Here is an 18,332-nt window from a genome sequence, read left to right as displayed (position 1 = left end):
CCAGGCTTGGCAAGGGGCAGCCCCATCCCCCACCCCATGAGGCTACGGTGAGGGGCGCACCCACCCCAAGGGAGGCGAGGGGGCTTCCTGGACCTGAGCAGCTGGGGCTTGGGTGAGTGTCGTGACACCCTGTCCCCCCTTCCTCCCACAATCACCATTCCTGCCCCAGTCTGGGCAAGGGGCAGCCCCATCCCCCACTGAACAACGATGAAAAGTGTTTGCTCCCTCCTGAAGAACATTGCAAAAGAAGGGGCTACATTTTGTTTTAGTTTTAGAAAGTATTTGCTTTTGAGGGTTATTGATCTAAGAGTGTTGGGTTGTTTCTGTATTCAAAAGAGTATTAATCAAGTTGATATTCTTAGTTAAATAAATTTTTCTGACGATAGTGATATTGTGCAATAGAGGGAAACTGTTAAGCGCTTACTGTTTCCAGTCCATTTTTACATTATTTTAAAAAATATAGATCGGCTTACAAGGCAGGTGTGTGTGTGTGGGAGAGGGGGAGGCGGTGGCAGGACATGGACCCATTCTGGGCACCACCAAAAATTATACAAACCTGCTGCCCCTGACACTGTGCCAGCACAACGGTGAATAGAAGTCGTTGCTGCACTATGTCATCCATTAGTTCACATGGGCACTTGTTATAGCTGATTAGAGGCTTTATTGTGCAGCAATAATAAATACAGATAATGATAAGCAATTAGCTTGGCCAATGTTTAAAAACACTTCAGATGTATTTAACATGGGGAAAGATGCAAACTGTTTGATTTAACAGGGAGCCATCCACTCGGGTCCACTTCATTGCAGAGGTTGTAAAGTTAAGTCCAATCCAAGCAGGACATTAGCCTTGCATGAAATCCTGTATGAATCCCCTACTGGGGTGTCCTCATTTCTGTCCCCACCAACGGCATCTGAGGAAGGGGGAGGACAGTGCTAATGTGGATGCATCTTCCAGACTTTCTAGAGTCCCCCATCCTAGCTGTGGGGACGGGGGGGCTGCATGAGGGGATTTGCCCATCCCAGCTGTGGAGGGACCCATCCAGACATGCAGAGATATGACTGAGAACAGGAGGTCTCATGGGGAGTGTGAGATGTGTATTGAGAATTGGTCCTAGAGTCAGTATTTTCTGTGGCCACCATCGGGGGGGGGGGGGAGGGTGGTGGTGGTGGAGGGTTTGTATTGTTCCTGGTGCTGTACATAAAGAATTTAGGGGAAAAAGCAGCGGGGGGATGGGGAGAAATTAACAAAAGGGAAAGTGAGGCTGAGTCTCTGGGGAAACGTCCTGGCAGTGATATCTGTGGGGCTGGGGAACCATTCCCCCGGGGCCAGTGCTGAGCACCCCATTATTCCATGTTGCCTCTGGGAACCCTGCATCACCAAAGCCCCCGAGACCTGCCAGTGCGTATGAGCTGAAACAGCCCCACAGCCACCTCTGTGCCCAGCTCTGGGCCTCTCCCTGTGCTGCCTGCAGGCTGAGTGAGGCACAGGCATCGGTAGCAGCCTGGTGTATTGCAGCCTCCAGGATTCCCCAGTGGCAGCAGGTGGTGCTGCCCCCCACAGTGTGTCAGCTGCACTGCACAGCAGTTACATTCCTGCTGGGACTTCACTCCACCCTCCCCCAAGGAGGAGCTGCCCCTGCTGGTGACAGGTCTCTGCAGGGCCAGGGCCCCTAAGCAAGAGCCCCTGGTGAGTCGCACTGGAACACACAGTGCAACAGGAGAGAGTCTAAGGAGAGATCCTGGGAGAAGCAGAATCAATTGTGCACAGGCCCTAAAGTGCCAGGGCTCAGAGCTTTTGGCTGTTCTGCCTGTAGCTAGTTCCATGAGGTGAGGCCCATTGTTGTGAAATGAATGAATGAAACTGAATTTCCCCTCCCTGTTGCTCTCCCAGGGCCCTGGCTGCTGCAGCCCCCCGCCCCACCCCCGCTCCATCTCTAGGAGGCTCTCACCTGCCCAGTCTGCCTCGATTTTGAACTTGGGCAGAATTTCTGCTGAGTCTGCATCACTCACAGCTGGGAGGAGTTAGAGGGAGATTTTCACCAGCAGGTGTAAATACCGTTCACCGTCACGGCAGGGCATGTGGAGTCCTCCTGCAAAATCTCTGCCTTGTTCACCAGAACCAAACTGGCTGGGGAAGGGGCTTCCCCATGTGGAGTTATTGTCCCTCCCACTGCTGTAGGTGGCTTCTCAATAGAACACAGAGGGGATTAAAGGTGCAGTTACCTCCAACTCTGTCATCAAGGACCCCCATTTGCCCACCCCACCCAGTGCCAGGGGCCCCAAGTGTCTCCCATTTCCTGCTTCCAGATTTCTGACACAATCAGGGCAGTTCTGCCCGCTGATGCCTAGAACATTCGCTGAAGTGTTGGAATTGATCAGATGCAGCATTGAAACATTATTGTGTTACAGACAGAGAGGTGAAATGCATTGAGTTAAATGTAAGGCCTCTGTACCTCAAAGCAGCACCCTGGAACCCCCATATTCACCATTGTCCGATCATTATGATATGTTTTGTACAAAGTATGCCTTGTGAGGTATCATTTTAAAAGTCTTGATTGTATGTGTTATTGTATGTGAAGTTATGAATTATTGCTATATGTGTTACTAAAATATGTTGTCAGGTTGGGAACACCACAACTAGCCTTTCAGGTACAACAATGGAGTAGCCAGACACCGGTTAATGGCTCATCAACACCCATCAAGGAAAGAATCCACTATCCAGAGACTGTGTACAGTGGAGACGGCTTGACCAATGGGGACTGACTGACCCCCACGTCACAGCAAAAGATCTTTCCAGCAAGCTGGAAGAAACTATAACAGAAGGGGGTCCCAGGGTGGAAAAGAGTCCCAGCCTGTGTATTTAGGAACTAGACCAGGGGTCTCAAACATGTGGCCTGCAGGGCTCTTGCATGTGGCCCACCAAGCTCCCCGCGCCCGCCCCCCCAGCCTGCGGGATTGCCCCCTGTGGCATTGCGAGTCCCGCGCCGCTCTCTGACGCAGCTGGCAGCTCCCCTTCAGGCACGGGGAGAGGGGGAAGGAGGCAGAGGGCTCCTGCATTGCCTCCTTCCAGGCACTGCCCCCGCAGCGCCCATTGGCCAGTAACAGGGAACCACTCTAGGTAAGCAGCGCTGGGCTGGAGCTCACACCTGAACCCCTCCTGCACCCCAACTCCCTGCCCTGAGCCCCTTGCCACATCCCACAGCCCTCCCACACCCCAACCCCCTGCCCTGAGCCCCCTGCCACATCCCAAACCCCTCTTGCACCCCAACCCTCTGCCCTGAGCCCCCTGCCACATCCCAAACCCCTCCTGCACCCCAACTCCCTGCCCTGAGCCCCTTGCCACATCCCACAGCCCTCCCGCACCCCAACCCCCTGCCCTGAGCCCCCTGCCACATCCCAAACCCCTCCTGCACCCCAACTCCCTGCCCTGAGCCCCCTGCCGCATCCCGCACCCCTCCTGCACTCCCTGCTCTAAGCTACCTGCTGCACCCTGCACCCCGACCCCCTGCCGCACCCCTCACCCTCTTGCACCCCACACACCAACTCCCAGCCCTGAGCCCCCTGCCACACCCTGCACCCTTTCTGCACCCCCTTGGGGCAGCGTTAGAGTGGGGACTTCAGGGAAAGGGTTGGAATGGGGCAGGGAAGGGGTGGGAAGAGGTGGGGCAGTGGCGGGGCCTAATGGAAGGGGTGGAGTGGGGGCGGAGCCAGAGGCAGAGAGGAGGGGTGTCAGTGATGCGGCCCTCAGGTCAATGCACTAGTCCTCATGTGGCCCTCGTGGTCATTCAAGTTTGAGACCCCTGAACTAGACCATCTGTCAGGGTGAGACACTGCTTGATTCAAATCCTCTTTAGTTTGTGGAACTTAGCCTGTGAATTTATTTTCATTTCTTAGGTAACCAGCTTTGATCTCTACATTTGCTACGAATAACCACTTAAAATCTATCTTTCTGTAGCCAATAAATCTGTTTGATATTTAATCTAAAACTGTGTGTTTTGCTTGAAGTGCTTGGAAAATCTCAGCTCAGTTTACAAAGGCTAGTGCATGTCCTCTCCACATCAACGGAGGGGGCGGACTGGGTAATGAACTTACATTGGTCAGGCTTCTGACCAGGGCAGGACAACACAGTTCTGGGGTGCAAGGCTGGGGAACTGGGGGGAATTGGCTGGCACCTCCCTATTGATAGTTCATGAGTGTCTGGGAGATCATTCATGTAACTCAGTTGGGTGTGTCCCTGCCTGTGGATGTCTATGTAAGTGCAGCACCTGCCAGAGGTTTGTGGCTTGACATCAGTATCACAGCGTGAGAGGGATGCCCCAGGTTGGTGGGAAAGGAGGCTCAGTGATCCCACACTCCAGGTTGCTCCCCGGGGACCCCGTCACAGCCTCCCAAACTCGGCCAAATATGGAGGAAGGGCTGAACACTCCGAAGAGTCAAGTTCCTAAGTCCCTATTTTAGGCACTAAGTCCTGGATTTGGCACCACTGTGATGCTCAAAGCCTCTGTCAAACCTGTAGGTGCCTAAATTCACTTGGCCCCTAAGTTTTTTAAAGTAAAAGTTCCCTTTGCAGCTATGCTTGAATCTCTAGGCACGTGCAATACTGCCTCCCTGTGGGGATCTGGGCCCTTTAAATCCCTGCCTGAGCCCGGCTGCCAGAGCTCTGGCGGGTATTTAAAGTGCCAGGGGCTCCCCGCAGCAACTGGAGCCCTGGGCCCTTTAAATCACCGCCGCGGAATCCGGTCCAGTCCAGCACAGCATACTGGCTCTTGTCAGTACGCCGGACTGGACCAGCTTACTTTCACCTCTGGATCCACTCCACAGATGAGCGCTCCCGTCTCACCTCCTTGGACAGGCTTGTCTGAGAGACGAAGGACTAAATGGGATCAGAGACTGAAAACTCCTCCCAGCTCTAGAGCTGATCCTGGCTTGTGCAGGGTTCAGACATGGTCACAGCCCAGGATGTCCCTGCTCTGGGGCTAAATATTTAAATCCAGTCTCCCAGGTTTTAAGCCCAGCTCTGCTCTCACCTCTGGAGCAGACCACCCTGACAACCTCTAACCCCACAGAGGGAGAACAGCACCCGCCCTGGATCTCACATGATGGCAGCATCCCTGGCAGGACCCTTGGCTAATAACAAGGCAGGGCAGAGGTCCAAAGCATGTCCCAAGGTGTTTGCAAAATAAAACAGGGATTTTTTCCTCCTGCATTGTATCAACAGCTCCTGGGATGCATCCACTAGAGGAACCCACGGCTCAGGCTGCCCTGTCTGCTTGAAGTCAGTCACCAAGAGGTACCCAGAGGTGAATACTAAAAACGAAGGGCCAGGTAATGAGCTTGTATCAATTGTTACACTTCCATTGAGTTCATGGTAGTTTGGACTGTTTACGCCAACTGGGAATCTGGGCCTTTGATTTCCGTCGAGCGATGTCAATTTACATCAGCTGGGGATCTAGCCCATTACACAGTTATAAATCCAGATTTTTTGCCTGCCAATCTGATCTGAAGCAGATTCAAAAGTTCTGAACCGGTCCGCACTTTCTTAGCTCTTTGCCCCATGGGTTTAATTACAAGTGTAACTTTTATTGGTGACGGAGAATGGTTCAGTCCCACTAGGGAGAGAACTTTGGAGGAATTCAGTGTTTCACGGTTTTCAAGTATCTGATCTTCAACTTCTGTTGGGATGAATGGCCAGGAATCTTTCTTTCTTTCTTTCTTTCTTTCTTTCTTTCTTTCTTTCTTTCTTTCTTTCTTTCTTTCTTTCTTTCTTTCTCAGCCATTACATTAATTTTTCTCTTACTACAGACAGCACTACACTAAAAAGCTCAATGGGCGGCAGATGCGATGCTGAATGACTTTTTAAAAATATTTAGTTCACATTGGTCGCCCAGCAGGTGTAAATTGACTGTAGCTCCTTTGCAGTCAATGGGCCCTGCTGCCTGTTCTGCAGAGTGTTAATCGCCCACTTCATTTTAATTGGTCTCCTACAACATGTGTGATCCCCTTATGCATAACAATCTGTCCCACCTTGTACTGATCGTGGACACTATGGTTCTCTTCTCCAGACCAGAGGAAGAGCTCTGTGAAGCACAAAAGCTTGTCCCATCCACCAACAGAAGTTGGTCTAATAAAAAATGTTACCTCACCTTCTTTGTCTCTCTCAAAATCTTGGAAAGTCTTGCAGGATGGGAAACCCATTTCCCACCCAGCTGCACTCGTCAAGTGTTCTCCCCTGCGCTGTGCCTGGTTCCCCTGTCGATCTAGATAACAATACAACATAGCTGTGGATCTCAAAGTGATTTATCAAGCCGGGTCAGTATCATCATCCTCATTTTTCAGATTGTACAGAGAGGGTAAGTGACTGGCTAGAGGTCACACAGCAGCTCTGAGGAATATAACCCGGGTGTCATGAGTCCCAGTCCCTTAGGGTATGTCTACACAGGGATAAAAGCCCTGTGGCATGGCTGCGGCAGGCCTGGGTCAGCTGACTCGGGGTTGCAGAGCTTGGGGAGTGGGGCTAAAAATTGCTGTGTAGGATCCCAGAGCTCAGGGTTCAGCCAGGGTCCAAATGTCTACACAGCAATTTTTCAGCCCCAGAGCCCGAGCCCCATGAGCTTGAGTCAGCTGACCCAGGCCAGCCATGGTTCTTTTTATCCCCGTGAAGACAGACCTTAATAATGTTGCTCGCTCTCATCATCTAGCAATTGTGACACTGACAGGCCAGATCAAGTCAGAGCAATAGGCCAATGCACTTGTGTGTTGTTAGGGCTTCCCCTACCCTCCCTTGTTCTTGTCACGCAGACAGAAAGCAGATAGTGAGAGTCCAAACTGCAGGCAGTGCGATGTTTATTGGGGTTAACAAGCAAGCATAACCACAGCTCTTTACACCAGTAGTGCTTCCTCTCCCTGAACTGGCCTCCGGGCATAAGGAATAAGTTACATTCCATGTTCAGCACTGGATGAGTTGATTTTTCACCTGCTGTGAAGCACCAAGTATTGGCTATTGCCCAGAGCCACCAAGTATGTCAGTGGCAAAACCAAAAACCAAGTCCCATGAGAGCTGGGTGCATAATACCTTGGAGGACCTGGGCCTGGAACAAGTTCTGAATTCCTATCTACTGCACGAACTTCCTTATACTCCCTTGAAAATAAAAGCCCAAATATGTAATTTTTTGCACAATTCTGGAGTCCTTTCAGGATGCAGAATAAAAGTGACATTTGAAAATGTGGCTCAAAATAATTATTGCAAATTTTGTTTTAAAATTAACAAGACAGCAAATGTAAACGTTGAAGGACTCCTGAAATGAGCTGGACTTGGCATGTGAGGAAATGATGCATTGTAGGCATCACCTTTGAATGGACTAAAATCTCACTATCTTAGGAGCTGAAGGAAGACAGCAGCTTTTGATTTTTATACCAGGCTCAGCGGTAAGTCATTATTAATGTTCACTTCCAAACATACACATGCACAAAATAATATTTGCCCATAAATACACAATCATGTACATGTAGAAACTCACACACAATAATCCAGTCACAACACACATGTAGTCACACAATATTTTTCACTAATAAACACACAATATTGTGTGTTCACAAACACAACAATTATGCACACTTGCACTCCAGAAGAAGCACTGACAACACACACAAAAGTTACACAGTATTTTTCAGTAATAAACACATGATATTGTACATTCACATCATGTATGTTCTCAAGGACATACACAGGAATAGAAAACTCACATGTACATTGATTTCAACTCAGATATATACTCAGAATAATGTGCACTGACAATAACACGCATGTGAGCAGTGTACTTGACTAGCAAACACACACTGAAAGCAATGTCTCAGTACATTGCACTTATAATGTAATCTCACAAAAAGAAACACAAAAGCCAGATCTACACTAGGAACTTTCACCATCATAGCAATGTCAGCTTGGAAGTGTGATTTTTTTTTTGCAACATTTCTATACCGGTAAAACCCCTAGTGTAAATGTGGTTAAACCAGCTTAAAAATGCTTCTGCGGTGTGGCTTGTTTCTCTCAGAGAACCAGTGTAAGCAATATCAGAAAAACATCAGGAGAGTTTGTTTGTGTTGCTATATCAACAAAACTTTTCCAGTGTAGACCTGGCTATACATTGTCTCGCTATACATTCTCCTTCTTCTTCTCATATAAACACACACACTCACACACTCACACTTACACTGGGTAAAATTATCACCCCCCACCAAGTTATTTAGGGACCTAAGTCTTATTTTCAAAAGTGACTTTGGCACTTATAAATATAATACGGCCAAAGTTTTAAAGGTATTTAGGTGCCTATGGAGGATTACCTAAAGAACCTAGATGCTTAATACCTATAGAAATCAATGGGTGTTAAGTGATAAGATGGTTTTGAAAATCTCACAGCACACCTAAATACCTTTAAAAATCTGGCCTGAGTGACTAAGGCATTTTTGAAAATGGAACCTTGTCACATAGGTGCTTTTGCAAATGTTATCCCTCGCCATGAGGCAAGATACGATTGCTCACAATAGTGACGTATTGCAGCAGGTATCAGATGGCCATTTAGAAGTCTAAGGACATGACATCAAAGAGGAAGAACCCCATGCAGTCCATCAGGAAGTGGAAGTAGGCCTGGGCATGGTAGCTAGGGAAGGAACTCATCTTCCAGTTGCTCACCATCGGGATGACCATGCTGGTGAGCAGGACGTCCGGGAGGGAGAGGTTGGTGATGAAGCGGCATACTGGACTGGTGAGTTTGGAGAAGAAGACCCAGAGATTCTGGCTATGGGATAAACTGTTATTTCATGTTAATAATCCAGAACCCAGAAAGGGACAATAATTCCAATGCACCAATTGCAGGGATTTATTTGATTGGGAAAGGAGAGTAACTTGTACAGTGTCAGGGTCTGACACAAGTTTGGTGTTAGCCTTAAGCCCTATCCATAACCCTAACCCATAACCAACAGGGACTTAAGTATAAGTTTTTCTTTAAACCTTCAATGGGGCCACTCCTGTGTTTAAAGTTTAGAATGTGCTGAAGGGGCTGCGGAATCAGGGCCTTTGTACAGAATATTTAAAGTGAGTTTTAATTTCATAATCATGAGTTTTTGGACCAGATCCTCAGCTGGTGTAAATTCTCAGAGATCTATTGACTTCAACAGAGCTATGACAATTTAAACCAGCTGAGAATTAGCCCCTTGATTTTTCAGGAACCCACGTGTGATACTTCCATTCATTCAGAGAAACAAAACGCAGCATATTTAAAATGTATCCAGTGAAAACAGCTCAAAGTCCAAACACCAAGTACTTTTTATGAGCTGTTTGTAAATGAGTCATAAAAATCTTTGCTAAATAATGTTTAATAAGGAGTACTTATAAGAAAATCATGATGTGGACAAAGACAACCATTAAAGGGAAAAGAAGCACAATAATTTCCATAGGTTATTTGTTATCTAGCTAGCTAACATAATTCACACTCAAAGAGAAATCTGTCATTATGACTAAATGAGGTTGTGTTTTAGGAGAAGAAATGGTCCTATCTGTCTGTCTCTCTATCTAAGCACATGATCTGTTTTTGTACCTGTACCATGTTTTTGTCTGTCATATATATAGTGTACAGCAGGAGGTGACACACCATCAGTTAGACTGATCCCGGAATATTGCATTCAGTTTTGGCGTGCACTTTTGACAAAGATTTTGAAATATTGGAGATGGGGCAGCAGAAAGCAATGAAAGGTTTTGAGGGCTGGAGGAAAATGCTTGCTAGTGAGCTATTGAAAGAGCTCAGCCTGTTTAGATTATAAAAAAGATCGGGAGGTGACGTCATTGAAGTACTGAAGTGACTTCATGGAGAGAAAATATCGGGTATTAAAGGGCTCATTAATCTAGCAGAGAAAAGCATAACAAGACCCAGTGGCTGGAAACTCAAAAGAGACCAATTCATATTAGAAATAGGGCACAAATATTCAACAGTGAGGATGAATCACCAAAGGAACAAACTAGAAATGGAAGTGGTGGGAATTCCCTTTTTCTTTATATCTTCTAATGAAGACTAGATGCCTTTCTGGAACGTGTTTAGTCAAAAACTAGCTACTATGCTATACAGAAAGCATGTGATATTCAAGGTGTCAGATTACGTGCTCTAATTGTCTCTTCTGTCCATAAAGTCTGCTAATTTATGAAAACCTGAGCGTAGCATAGGGAAGAGCCTCTCGTGTTCTACTGTGTAGTCGGTGTCACCCCCACAATGAAGAGTCATTGAGTGGGGTGATCCAGGGGAAGCAGCTCAAACATCCAATGTGGCTGAACAGGGACAGGACATCAGCACTGCAGGGGAGCGGTGTGTGTGGCAGTGACATCACAAGGGCCTTTGGCAGGACCTCAGCCTATTGGACAAAGGTGGTGGGGAGGCGATGATCTCACAGAGAGATCTTGACATCAGCCAGGCAGCACAGGGGTGCAGGACAGGGGCAACCTTGGAGATCCCTGTGGCTTTGCTTCAGCACGTCTCCTTCTAGAGGTCTCTCCTTGAGGACTGAGAAAGAATTCACTTTCTCGTATGTGAGCACAAGGAGGACCCTCTTTGGAGTTTTCTCCTTTTCTTTTACTGATTTTGCTAGAAAACAGATGTCCCTGTATAGAAGGTAAGAACCTCCGAGAGGTTTGGAACCTGTTCAGTCTGATCCATCAGGTGCCGGCTGATTTTTAGGAAAGGAAAACACTAGATTGTGGGGACACCATTTTATTTCCGACCTAGGACTTTTGACCCTTAGAATTACTGGGGACATTGGGGTTTCTCCTTTTTGTTTTCCCTTTTCCTGTCTCTCCCTCCTTTCTCTTCTTCTCTTGCATCTCTGTCCTTTCCCCCTGCTCTCCTTTCACCACCAGGACTTGTCTGTGCATGTGGAGTGGGGGGTGGTTGCACTCAAACCTCTCATTGTGGGAGGCCCTCCCAAAGTCATGTGGCTGGAATAGTGCTCTAAGAGTACTTGTGGCACCTTAGAGAGTAACAAATTTATTAGAGCATAAGCTTTTGTGGGCTACAACCCACTTCTTCGGATGCATATAGAGTGAAACATATATTGAGGAGATATATATACACACATACAGAGAGCATGAACAGGTGGGAGTTGTCTTACCAACTCTGAGAGGCCAATTACGTAAGAGAAAAAAAACTTTTGAAGTGATAATCAAGATAGCTCAGTACAGACAGTTTGATAAGAAGCAAGTGTGAGAATACTTACAAGGGGAGATAGATTCAATGTTTGTAATGGCTCAGCCATTCCCAGTCCTTATTTAATCCTGAGTTGATTGTGTCTAGTTTGCATATCAATTCCAGCTCAGCAGTCTCTTGTTGGAGTCTGTTTTTGAAGTTTTTCTGTTTTAAGATAGCCACCCGCAGATCTGTCATAGAATGACCAGACAGGTTAAAGTGTTCTCCCACTGGTTTTTGAGTATTATGATTCCTGATGTCAGATTTGTGTCCATTAATTCTTTTACATAGAGACTGTCTGGTTTGGCCAATGTACATGGCAGAGGGGCATTGCTGGCACATGATGGCATATATCACATTGGTAGATGTGCAGGTGAATGAGCCCCTGATGGTATGGCTGATGTGATTAGGCCCTATGATGATGTCACTTGAATAGATATGTGGACAGAGTTTGCATCGGGCTTTGTTACAAGGATAGGTTCCTGGGTCAGTGTTTTTGTTCAGCGATGTGTGGTTACTGGTGAGTATTTGCTTTAGGTTGGGGGGTTGTCTGTAAGCAAGGACAGGTCTGTCTCCCAAGATCTGTGAGAGTAAAGGATCATCTTTCAGGATAGGTTGTAGATCTCTGATGATGCGCTGGAGAGGTTTTAGTTGGGGGCTGAAGGTGACAGCTAGTGGTGTTCTGTTATTTTCTTTGTTGGCCCTGTCTTGTAGGAGGCGACTTCTGGGTACTCGTCTGGCTCTGTCAATCTGTTTTTTCACTTCAGCAGGTGGGTATTGTAGTTTTAAGAATGCTTGATAGAGATCTTGTAGGTGCTTGTCTCTATCTGAGGGATTAGAGCAAATGTGGTTATATCTTAGAGCTTGGCTGTAGACAATGGACCGTATGGTGTGTCCTGGATGGAAGCTGGAGGCATGTAGGTAAGTGTAGCGGTCAGTAGGTTTCCGGTATAGGGTGGTATTTATGTGACCATCACTTATTAGCACAGTAGTGTCCAGGAAATGGACTGCTTGTGTGGATTGATCTAGGCTGAGGTTGATGGTGGGATGGAAATTACTGAAATCATGGTGGAATTCCTCAAGGGCTTCTTTTCCATGGGTCCAGATGATGAAGATGTCATCAATGTAGCGCAAGTAGAGTAGGGGTGTTAGGGGACGAGAGCTAAGGAAGCGTTGTTCTAAGTCAGCCATAAAAATGTTGGCATACTGTGAGGCCATGCGGGTACCCATAGCAGTGCCGTTGACTTGAAGGTATATATTGTCCCCAAATGTGAAATAGTTGTGGGTGAGGACAAAGTCACAGAGTTCAGCCACCAGGTTAGCTGTGACATTATCGGGGATACTGTTCCTGATAGCTTGTAGTCCATCTTTGTGTGGAATGTTGGTGTAGAGGGCTTTTACATCCATAGTGGCCAGGATGGTGTTTTCTGGAAGATCACCGATGGATTGTAGTTTCCTCAGGAAGTCAGTGGTGTCTCGAAGATAGCTAGGAGTGCTGGTAGCGTAGGGTCTGAGGAGAGAGTCTACATAACCAGGCAAGCCTGATGTTAGGGTGCCAATGCCTGAGATGATGGGGCGTCCAGGATTTCCAGGTTTATGGATCTTGGATAGCAAATAGAATACCCCTGGTCGGGGTTCTAGGCATGTGTCTGTAAAGATTTGTTCCTGTGCTTTGTCAGGGAGTTTTTTTAGCAGATGATGTAGTTTCTTTAGGTAATCCTCAGTGGGATCAGAGGATAGTGGCCTGTAGAATGTGGTGTTAGAGAGCTGTCTAGCAGCGTCTTGGTCATATTCCAATTTATTCATGATGACGACAGCACCTCCTTTGTCAGACTTTTTGATAATGATGTCAGGGTTGTTTCTGAGGCTGTAGATGGCGTTGTGTTCAGCATGGCTGAGGTTATGGGGCAAGTGATGTTGCTTTTCCACAATTTCAGCCTTTGCACGTTGACGGAAGCAATCTATGTAGAAATCCAGTCTGTTGTTTCGACCGTCCGGAGGAGTCCACGCAGAATCCTTTTTTTTGTAGTGCTGGTAGGGGGGATTCTGTGGGTTAGTATGCTGTTCAGAGGTATGTTGGAAATATTCTTTGAGTCGGAGACGTCGAAAGTAGGATTCTAGGTCACCGCAGAACTGTATCATGTTCGTGGGTCTGGAGGGACAAAAGGAGAGGCCCCGAGATAGGACAGACTCTTCTGCTTGGCTAGGAGTATAGCTGGAAAGATTAGCAATATTGCTGGGTAGGTTAAGGGAACTACTGTTGTGGCTGCTTGTGGCATGTAGCAGTTTAGATAGTTTAGTGTCCTTTTTCCTTTGTAGAGAGGCAAAGTTTGTCTTGTAAATGGCTTGTCTAGTTTTTGTAAAGTCTATCCATGAGGAAGTTTGTGTGGAAGGTTGGTTTCTTATGAGAGTATCAAGTTTTGAGAGCTCATTCTTAATCTTTCCCTGTTTGCTGTATAGGATGCTGATCAGGTGGTTTCGCAGTTTCTTTGAGAGTGTGTGACACAGTCTCTCAGCATAGTCTGTGTGATATGTAGATTGTAATGGATTTTTTACCTTTAGTTCTTTTGGTACGATGTCCATCTGCTTGCATTTGGAAAGGAAGATGATGTCTGTCTGTATCTGTACGAGTTTTTTCATGAAGTTGATGGATTTCCACTCCATACGGCTAAATGCAGTGCCTTGCATAATGACAGGTTTCAGGGTAGCAGCCGTGTTAGTCTGTATCCTCAAAAAGAACAGGAGTACTTGTGGCACCTTAGAGACTAACAAATTTATTAGAGCATAAGCTTTCGTGGGCTACAACCCACTTCTTCGGATGCATATAGAGTGAAACATATATTGAGGAGAAATATATACACACATACAGAGAGCATGAACAGGTGGGAGTTGTCTTACCAACTCTGAGAGGCCAATTAAGTAAGAGAAAAAAACTTTTGAAGTGATAATCAAGGTAGCTCAGTACAGACAGTTTGATAAGAAGCAAGTGTGAGAATACTTACAAGGGGAGATAGATTCAATGTTTGTAATGGCTCAGCCATTCCCAGTCCTTATTAAATCCTGAGTTGATTGTGTCTAGTTTGCATATCAATTCCAGCTCAGCAGTCTCTCCTTGGAGTCTGTTTTTGAAGTTTTTCTGTTTTAAGATAGCCACCCGCAGATCTGTCATAGAATGACCAGACAGGTTAAAGTGTTCTCCCACTGGTTTATAATGCCTTATAATGAGACATTGAAAAAGCTCAATCTGTTTAGTATATACAAAAGAAGAATGAGAGGTGAGTTGCTTGACTTCATGGAGAGAAAATGTTGAGTATAAAAGGGCTCTTTTATCTAGCAGAGACAGGCATGACAAGACTCCATGGATGGAAGTAGAAATCAGAAAAAGTATAATGACAATAAGACCCAGATTTGTAAGAGGGTGATTCGTCATTGGAACAAACTACCAAGAGAAATGATGGCTTCTCCATCTCTTGATATCTTCTAATAAAGACTAGATGCCTTTCTGGAAAATGTTTGAGTAAAAGAAAAACCCAGCTCTTCTGACATACAGGAGGCCTTAGGATACGCAGGGGATCAGATTAAATGCTCTAATGGTTCCTTCTGGCCATAAAGTCGACTAACTTATGAAAACCTGATTGCGGCCTGGGGAAGAGCCTCTCGTTTTACTGTGTAGTCGGTGTCATCCCTACAATGAAGAGTCATTGAGTGGGGTGATCCAGGGGAAGCAGCTCAAACATCCAATGTGGCTGGACAGGGGCAGGACATCAGCACTGCAGGGGAGGGGTGGGTGTGGCAGTGACATCACAAGGGCCTTTGGCAGGACCTCAGCCTATTGGACAAAGATGGTGGGGAGGCGATGATCTCACAGAGAGATCTTGACATCAGCCAGGCAGGACACGGGGTGTAGAACAGGGGCAACCTTGGAGATCCCTGTGGCTTTGCTGCAGCACGTCTCCTTCTCAAGGTCTCTCCTTGAGGACTGAGAGACAATTCACTTTCACGTACTTGAGCGCAAGGAGGACCCTCTTCTGAGTTTTCTCCTTTTCTTTTATTGATTTGGCTGGAAAACAGACGTCCCTGTATAGAAGGTAAGAGCCTCCGAGAGGTTTGGAACTTGTTCAGTCTGATTCATCAGGTGCCAGCTGAATTCTAGGAATGGAAAACACTAGATTGAGGTGGCAGCATTGTATTCCCAACGTAGGATTTTGTCCCTTAGAATCACTGAGGACATTGGGGTTTCTCCTTTTTGTTTTCCGTTTTCCTCTGTCCCTCCTACCTTTCTCTTCTTTCTTCCTTTGTCCTTTTCCTCTGCTCTCCTCCCAGCACCAGGAACTCTGTGTGTGGAGTGGGAGGCCGGGGGCATTGTGGGAGGTCCTCACAGAGAGGTGAGACTGGAATAGTGCTCCGAGAGTGATCCCCTCGGTGGTGACCTGAGACATTCTTTGGGCTATTTGATAAGAACCCTTCGCCTCCCACCCCTGAAAGTCTCAACCTTGATTGGCTGAGGAGGGGGCTATTGACAGGGAGGAAACTCTGGTCTTTGTTGTTGTCTTTTATGACCAAACAAATAAGTCACAACCAGTTATATGTTTGACCAATGTTGATGCTGCTCTCCATTCACTGTCTCGGAGCAGTTCATTATCCTCTCTAACATTCCAATTCTTCTAAAATACTTGCTGAATAACACATTTGATCTTAGCTCATAGAGCCGAGAAGAATTGTTGGTCTGTAGCTCATTTGAGAGCAACTCTGCTACTGACTGGCTGCATCAGCTAAGACAAGTCACTGCTCCTTTCTCAGCCTTAGTTTCTCCTTCTGTCAAGTACGAATAACAAACCTCTCCCACCTATCTCGCGATGGGTGGATGATGGGGATCCATTGAAGAGTGTCACTAGTAGCAGTGCAGAATAGGGGGTGTCCTATCACATTGAGCCATCAGATTATGACACAATATTCTATTTTATTTGTATTTTATTATTTTGAAATTGTTAAGAGCAGCAACTACTTAGCTCAGACTGAAGCATCTCATCTAATTGTCTAGATCATAGTGTCTCCCCTTTGTGTACGACGAGACTGTTTAATGCACTGTGACAAACAGGAGATGCTCTTGTTTTGCAAACAAATATTTTTGCAAAGAATTTTCATCCTACTTGTTATGATTTCAAGAAGTAAAGGGGTTTAGTCAGAATGGATTTTCTGACAGAAAACGGTTTCCATGAAAATTTTCACCCCTTATTTCCTGGGCTCTATCCCTGCCTCCAGGGGGGTTGTTGTCTGTTAATTAGAACAGGAGTCAGGACTGTTGGCTTCTCTTTCTGGATCTGTCACCGCTTTGCTGTGTGACACCTTGGGTAGGTCCAACAGGAATAGGGTCAATTCTCTAACTCCAGGCAGCAGTGAACCTGGGTCAGATAAGGGATGTTCAAGCCATCTGCGAAGGAGAAAGATAAACTGGCACTAGAAAAGCAGAGCTCTTTTTGTGAAGAATTGTCTCATTAGACTGACCCCCCCTTGGTATGGCAACTCCCATCTTTTCATGTGCTGTATATTTATACCTCTGGGGCACCTGGCATTGGGCCCTGTCGGTAGACAGAATACTGGGCTAGATGGACCTTTGGCCTGACCCAGTACGGCCGTTCTTATGTTCTTATGTGTTGGAGGCAGCTGTTGGCAGTAAGAACCCGGATGTTGGGGAAAGTGGGTTGGAGGTGACATGGAGGCACAAGGGAAAGAGTTTTGGGACAAGGGCTGCAGCAGGGAGCGGGCATGGTAGTGCTCCACTGGCATGGCTATGAGCGCCTTCATCGAGTCCGCTTGGCACTCCATGATGCTTATCAGCTGATCTATGCTTTGCTGCTGGAGCACTGCGCTTTTGTGCTGGCGCTCCTCGTTCTGCTGGCGGATCCTCCATTCACTCTCCCGCCACTCCTGCACTTTTTGATTTTTATTACTTGAATGCTGCATTATTTCATGCAGCATGTTTTCCTTGCTTTTACGTGGCCTCTTTCTGATACTTTGGAGTCTTTCGGCCAGTGATAACATGGACGGCTAAGATCTCAAGGTTGCGTCTGTAAAGGCAAAATCCAACACTTAACAGAGGCAGCATTGTTCACACCAGACAGAGCAATGATTCCCCCGTACCTAAGAGCAAGCACAGTCTACACAATAGCAGAATTTGCCCATCCCAAAGCGAGCGCACATAACTCCCGGGGGCAGGAAGGGCAACTTGTATGGGCCCGTGGTGCCTGGGCTCCAGCAAATTCAGGGCCCCAGCTCCACCAATGTTCGGGGCTGGGTCTTGCCCCCAGCCCTGCCTGCTGCCCCTGCACGCATCCCCCGAGCTTCCCTGCCTGCCCTGGGCAGTGGGTGGCTGCCCCCTGCAGCTCTGCGGTGCACTCCCTCTCCAGGTGCTGCTGCGGCTGGCTACAAGGGAGCGGCGCTGGGGGCAGTCTGAGGCGGCTGCTGGGCCTGTGAAGAGAGGAGGGGAGGAGGCACATGGCAGCCTCCCCCTCCCCCCCACAGGTGACTTGGAGTCCAGTCCAATGGGGACAGGACAGGACTCATCCTGGCTGGACCCCTTGAGCAGCAGCCTGGGGGGCCAGGGAGGACCCCCCCTTCCCTGGAACTCACTGCTGCCAGTGGGCAGAGGGCTGGGGGGAGTCCTCCTCTCTGGCCCCCTGCCCCAGCCCAGAGCCTGCACCCAGCACCCAAACTCCATCCCAGAGCCTGAGGCGGGGTGGGGTGGGGACTTGGACCTGTTCTGGGCACCGGGGGGTGCGGGGGTCTGTGAGTCCCAGAGCTGCTTCCGTCCCTGACACCCCGCTCTGCTCCCCTGAGCGCCTGCAGGAGCCGAGCCAGCTACAGCCCGGCAGTGCCTGAGTCACAGTCAGTCCGTTCTGATCCCCCCCATTGACCAGCTGTTGCTTCCAGCCCCGGTTCCCACTCAGTCACTCCGGATTTCAGCTCCCCCCTCACCCAGCATTCCTCCCTCCTCCACCTTCCTCATTCTGCCTCCACTTATGGCAGGGCAGCGGGGGGAGGGGGGGGGTGAGAACTGGCTGGTGCTTTTTGCTGCTTTATTTCCCCAGCTGGACCGAGCTGTGGCGG

This window comes from Chrysemys picta, chromosome 12 (genome assembly GCF_011386835.1).
Source record: "Chrysemys picta bellii isolate R12L10 chromosome 12, ASM1138683v2, whole genome shotgun sequence".
Classification (NCBI taxonomy): Eukaryota; Metazoa; Chordata; order Testudines; family Emydidae; genus Chrysemys; species Chrysemys picta.
This window is presented reverse-complemented; position numbering follows the sequence as displayed.